This window comes from Mirounga angustirostris, unplaced genomic scaffold (assembly GCF_029215605.1).
Source record: "Mirounga angustirostris isolate CCGP_5_RB_7025 unplaced genomic scaffold, mMirAng1.0.hap1 SCAF_1, whole genome shotgun sequence".
Taxonomy (NCBI): domain Eukaryota; kingdom Metazoa; phylum Chordata; class Mammalia; order Carnivora; family Phocidae; genus Mirounga; species Mirounga angustirostris.
In genome coordinates, this window is record NW_026991709.1 from 39,767,432 (window position 1) to 39,774,539 (window position 7,108).

Below are 7,108 nucleotides of genomic sequence, written 5' to 3' on the forward strand. Positions count from 1 at the left end.
ACTTTTTTTAAAGCAGATATTAGGTACAAGATGTTTAGGATTCCAAAAACAAATAATCTAAATGTTTAAAAATGAGAAAATGATTTAACAGATCAATAAATTATGATACATTCATCAAATTAAATGTCAATATGAGAAATATTTTCAAAGATTAATGATATAAAAACACAGTATTTTATTAAGCAAAAAGTATAAAGAAAAATATATACACCCTGAAAATGCAAAATGGCATATACAAATTTTGTACACAAGCTTAATTATATACAAGAACAGAAAAAATACTAGAAAAAACAAAAAATGATCGGTATTTCTGTGTTCTGGAATTAAGTGATTTTTATTTTCTTATCATAGTTTTCTATTTACATAAGTTTTCTATAGTTTTCTGTAATATGTATATGCTGCTTTTTTTAAATTTTATTATGTTATGTTAATCACCATACATTACATCATTAGTTTTTGATGTAGTGTTCCATGATTCATTGTTCACGTATAACACCCAGTGCTCCATTCAATACGTGCCCTCTTTAATACCCATCACCAAGCTAACCCATCCCCTCCACCCCCCTCCCTCTAGAACCCTCAGTTTGTTTCTCAGAGTCCATAGTCTCTCATGGTTCGTCTCCCCCTCCAATTTCCCCCCCTTCATTCTATACTACTTTTCTAAAATTTGTCTTCATTTGATTGTTTTGTAATAAGTGAAGCAGAATAGCTATCTTAAAATGCAGAATTAACCATTTCTACCTGCCTTCCAACACCTCACCTCTGCTCTCATCCCAGCAAAGTAAGAACGTTAACAAGCCTAGGATGCCTCTTTCCACCTTTTTCTCATAGTTGATAGAAACGTACCTTTTTAAATACTTGTTTCTAATTTCTAATTTTCTATTTTTTTCTAATTTTCTTTTTGTATCAAAACAAAATTCCACTATGCCCATTATTTTGAAATTCTTTTTTCACTTAACACAATATCATGATCATCTGACAAGCAGATAGATCTAATTCTATATCTTTATTTGAATTTCTTCATCACATGTGTCATTTACACATGTATGATTTTACCGAAATGAAATGTCATGTGGATTTATTATTACTATCTTATTTAACATTCTCTCACTCAAGTCTGTATGCGCCCAAGTATTCCATTCCCACTCCCAGGTAGTAATCAGTCAAAATCTACTTACATAATTACTCACATGTACAAGGGGTTTTGTTTGCTTTTTAAAAATGCAATAGTGTGTACACTTATTTGCACCTTAATTTTATTGCTTAACATTTCATGGGAATCTTCAACTATGCTAATTCACTCTTTTTAATGACAGCCTAATATTCCATATTGTTGCTGTGCCATAATTAATCCGATTATTCCTCTATGGTGTTCCTTTTACGATGATACAGTAAACATCCCTGAACATTGAGCCTAATGACTTGGTGCTTCAATTGCTATGGGATAGATTTACAGGAGTGGCATTGCCAGATCTAAGGATATGTTTCTTTTAAATTAAAATAGATAGTGCTAGATTCCTCTCCCTCCCACACACAAAAAAAACATTTACAGATATATATAACAATGTACACTATGTACATTTCTACAAACAAGATTTGAGAATATATTTTTCTCAATATCCTCACTAGCAATAAATATTTTTGCCAGCCCCATAGGTATGAAATGGTACTTAATGGTTACTTTCATGCTCATTACCCTGACCAATAATGATTTTCATCATATCTTTTATATTAATTGACCTTTGGATTTTCTCTAGTGTGCACTGATTTTCCATTTTTATTCCAGTCCAAGTTTTGATTACATTTTGTCTTCTTGTCAATTTAACAATTTTTTATTGACATTTAACTTTAACCTACCATACTTACTATAAATTTTGTAGCAAAAAGTCTCTGTTTTTTTAATACTGTATACACTTCTGTTTTTGTTTAAGAAGTCTTTTCCATCCTTGGCTTTTGCAGGTAGCCTCCAATGTTTACTTCTAAAACTGTTCTTCCTTAATACATCTGAAATTTATTTTGCATATGATGTAAACTGGGTCTTCAGCTTAGTTTCACCCTGAAATAATGCCCAGATATGTTTATTAAATAAACCACATTTTCCCCAACTGAACTGATACTGCCTATGTCATACATTAAATTTTCATATATTCTGCACTTTGTAGAATCTCGATTCTGCTACATCGATCTCTTTTTATCTGTATACCACAACTATATGATCTATTTTTTTAATATAGACTGTTTGCTAAAGCCAGTTCCACCTTGGTAATCTTCTTTTTTATTTTCACTTGGCTATTTTTGACAGCTGTTCTTCCTTGAGAAATGTATATTTGTCTTAGGTGTTTTAAACCACAAAAAACTAAGCTGCACTGTGATTCTAATTACAATTTCCTTCCCAGATATCTTGGCATTTCACTGTTATATTTTTATGTCCTTTCATAAAGTTTTATACTTTTTGCATAATCTGACATAGTTTCAATAATATTTTAAAGACTGCCTTTTAAAAGCTAATAAAATTAAGCTGTGAATCCATCTTGATGCCTCTTTAATATCTTTATATTGATCCATTTAAGTTTGTCCCTTCTTATGTTAATCTTAGTGATTTGTCTTTCTGGGAGAAGATTTTCTCTAGGATTTAAACTGCACTTGCAGAATGATGCATGTATGGTTCCCTAATGATTCTTAACAGTTCAGAGGGTGAATGCTCTGCAGTGGCTTTTTCTCCAGCTCCCTCAGCCAGTCTGACTGGCAGATGCAGAAAAGATAATTTACTTTGACGTTGAGAACGGAGAGAAAAGTGGGATGCATTTAGCTGCCACATTTCTCGAATCCTGTTTCTCCATCCATTGTGTTACCTCTAATCAGAATAAAGTAATATATTAAAATTGGGTACGGAGGGCGGGGAGTATATGTCAAGTCTCTGTACTTCCTGCTCAGTTTTGTTGTGAATCTAATACCACTCTAAAAAAATAAAGTCTATTTTTTAAAAAAATGAAATATGTAGAAGTAAATATATTTGAACATGATTTAAAAGTTTAAAGTATCCAGGGGCGCCTGGGTGGCTCAGATGGTTAAGCGTCTGCCTTCGGCTCAGGTCATGATCCCGGGGTCCTGGGATCGAGTCCCGCATCGGGCTCCCTGCTAGGTGGGGAGCCTGCTTCTCCCTCTGCCTCTGCCTCTCTCTCTCTCTCTCTGATTCTCATGAATAAATAAATAAAACATTAAAAATAAAAGTTTAAAGTATCCAAATGGACAGTCCGTACTTGTCTTGTATGGCATATATTTGATATTTATACCCCTGGTTTTTGGGGCATGTGCAAAACGAAACTGCTTTCTGCAAAGAATTTCTTCCAACATTACTGAGGAAGATAAACCTCCAATCAGTTGCTAACACATAGTTATTAAACCAAAAAGGTTAGGGGCACCTGGGTGGCTCAGTTGGTTAAGTGTCTGCCCTCGGCTCAGGTCATGATCCCTGGGGTCCCCAGATCCAGCCCTGCATCAGGCTCCCCGCTCAACTCCCTGTTCAATGGGGAGTCTACTTCTCCCTCTGCCCCTCACCCAGCTCGTCCTCTCGCTCTCTCTCTCAAATCTTTAAACCAAAAAGGTTAAAAAAAAAAAAAACTTGCAGAATATGCAACTAACCCATTTTCTCCAAAGTTTGTGCCAATGTAAATGTCCATTTGGACAAATGTAATGTATAGAAACTAGTGCAACCTGCATCATATCTCTAAGAATGGAATAAAAGTCTTAGACTGCTATTATAAACTTTGATCTGTGTGTCTTCACATTAAGTTTTACCCTCTGAGAATCTCAGAACACAATCCCTGGGACATTATTAGTAAAATTGATGCACATCAGCTTCTATTGATTCTGGCAATGTTTTCATGCAGTTTACAGCCTATGTTAGTTACCCTTTCATTTCTCCAGACTTGTTAGTGTTTTCTATGTTTTGCTCTCTTCCTTTATGATGTTGCTCTGCCTAGGACTATTTGGTGAAACAAGAAATTATTTTATCATGTTCACATTTGCTGCTTGAAGAACACAATGAGGCAGAATGGAGATGAGCAGGAGAAAATTGTCTCTGAATGTTCAAATATACAGTTTGCCAAATATTTTTATGTTGCGCCAAATTAAGTATTTTCCAACAAACAGAAAATTCTAAACACACTTGTCTAGTTCTGGGAGAGAATACATATAACTACATCATTGTAATTTATATTCCATATGCACACTATAATGACTAGGAAGAATATCAAATGCATAATCCAAATTTTAAAAATTAATTTAATTAATTAATTCCTTAGCTAAAGCCAGCCATACAGATTTATAACACATGACAAATGCCTTCCAAAAGGAAGAATGATCCTAGGGGTGTTTGTTCCATCATAAATAGACCCAAAATAGGGGGAAAAAGGGTAACTAATTTTGAAGAAGGTATTTTAATACGTCTTTTAAATGTCCATGATCTTCATTCCATTCAGAAGAAGGAGGAATCTCTGAAAGCCTTTCAAAATTGTTCTTTAATAGATAAGATATCTCAGATTCTGGACTTCAGAGTCATGCAAATTTGGTTACATATCTTGACTCTGTCAGTGGCTCTGAAACTGTCAGTTTCCCACTCTCTCTATTCCATTATCACTGGAATAGCATTCCCTAAGGTTCTGTCCCAGGCACTCTTCTTTCCCCCTTGGTATACTTTTATTTGTCAGTGACTCCCAGATATGTTTCTCAAGCCCAAGCCTGTTTTCTGAGTTCCAAATCCATATATCTAATGCCAACTCAGTCTCCTTACGTGAATGACTCAAAGACATTTCAAATTCAATATATCCAACAGAACTCATAATATTTTTTCCCAAACATCTGCTGGAACATTGCCCTTCACGAAAAATCGCCCCATGTTCCCTGTAGTTGATGCCAGAATTTTAAAACTACTGTTGGACTCCAAATGCCCCATGCCAAATCAAGTCCATGCCAAGCTAAATATTTCTTAAATGTAGCACATTCTCTCAATTTCATTCCTATCATTCTTCCCTGGCCTCCCACTATGGCCTATTAATTGTCCTGGAAAACAACACTCGACCTCCTTTCCAATCCATTTAAACTCTTGCAACCAGAGGAATACTTAAAATGTGAACATTTTTGAATTGCACACTAGTTTAAAATCCTTCACTCATTTTTCATTGTTTTTAAGATGAGATTCAGGGACTTCCCTGTGCCCACCTCTTCAGCCTCACCCAGACACTTCTTCCTTTATTTTGGTCGTTCTGGTCTTTGGGGCATGTGCAAAACTCTAAAGTTTGTGAAGTACTCTAAACTTGGCTTTCTCTCTAGACCTGCCTCCATGGTATAGCATTTGCTCAAGAAAGTGTTTCCCCCACCAACTTCCATCGCTTCATCTAACTTACTCCATTCTAGGTCTCATCTAGGACATGGTATCTTTAGAGCATTCTTCCCTGACCTCCTGGGCCGTATGCTGGTCTCAGTTTTACATGCCAGCAGCACTCTGATTTTGCCTTTCGTTTCCAGCAAAATGTAAGGACAATGCCAGAAGACTTAGGTTGGTGTCATTCTTTATTTTTAACCACTATGTCCCAGCACTTAAGATAGAATTTTACTTATTACAGGTTTTTAATATTTTTTATAAAGTGGATGAATACGGGAGTGAGTGAATATAAAGGCTAGACAAATTAAGATTTCTTCATCTTTAAACTGAGGGTATTAATGCATATCTCCTAGGGCCATCATAAAAGATCAGTGTAAAGGGGAGGGCTAAGGTCAAATAATTTTGTGTCCACTCTTTTTTTATCAGTCTTGATGTATTCATTTTCAAGTGTTGCTGTAACAAATTATCACCAATTTAGCAGCTTAAACAACACAAATCTATTCTCATTCTGCAGGTGAGAAGTCTACTTCAGGCTACAGTAGGTTAAAATAAAAGCAGGGCTGTGTTCCATCTCCAGGCTGTAGGGAAGAATATGTTCCGCTGCCTTTTCCAGCTTCCAGAGGCCACCCCCATTCCTTGTCACCTCTTCTTCCATCTTCAAAGCCAGCGACGGCAGGCTGAGTTCTCTCACACTTCAACATTCTTCTCCTTCTTTTCCTGCCTTATCTCTCACTCCCACGAGAGAATGTTCTCTAAGATTATATTGCGCCCACGCAGATAATCCAGGATAATCTTCCCATCTGAAGGTCTATACTCTTAATGGCACCCAAAAGGTCCTTTTTGCCATGGAAAGTAGAATATTCACAGGATCTGGGGGTCTAGAGCATGGACATCTTTGGGGGTTATTCTGCCTACCACAAGGTATGATGGTGATATCACTATTATTTTTATTAAACTAAATTTCTTCAGTATTCTAATGCCTTAAAGGAAGATAGAAAAATGAAAAATGGTAAAATGTACTGTTACTGTGTTTCTCCTTTGGTAAGGAATGCAGTAGTAAAAGGAGAAAGAGAATCATAACCTATTCTCTACCCCCAACCCAAACTCAGGCCCTGGTCAAATTACTTTCAATAAATCTCAAAATGTTGTTCGTGGATAAAGGAGTTTAAGGCTTGATAAATATGCCCAACATGTAGAGTCTAAGTGAGTTCACAACTTTCGCTGAGCAAAGTAACATATGGAACAATGTCAAAGTTGGTGTACCTCAGGCATATGCCCAGGCTCAGACAGACCTATCACATTGTGGCTTGTGATCACCTACGACCCTCTGCTCATTCTTAACTGTCTGTATTGGGCTTAATCGTAAAAACTTCACTCTTAGCCAACGTATTGCATTGGTTAAGTTGAGAAGATAACATTACCTTTCGTTTGTGCTTTGCTACTGCTTGGGCTTCTCTTTCTACCAACATGAAATGCCCTTCATATCAACCACCTTTTTGCCTTTGCATATTTTACTTTTTAAAGATATTTTGGAATTCCATGTGCTTCATGAACTTTCTTCTATGTCATTGTCCCTATTTTAGAACCCTGAGTACCATTTTTGCGAATGTGGTTTCAGTGCCTTCAAGGACCTGTAAAATTAATTTTATTTGAGAAAGATGGATATTCTCTTTTTTTTACCAACAATGGGATATTTTGTGTACATGTCCTCCTTTTTACTAAAAC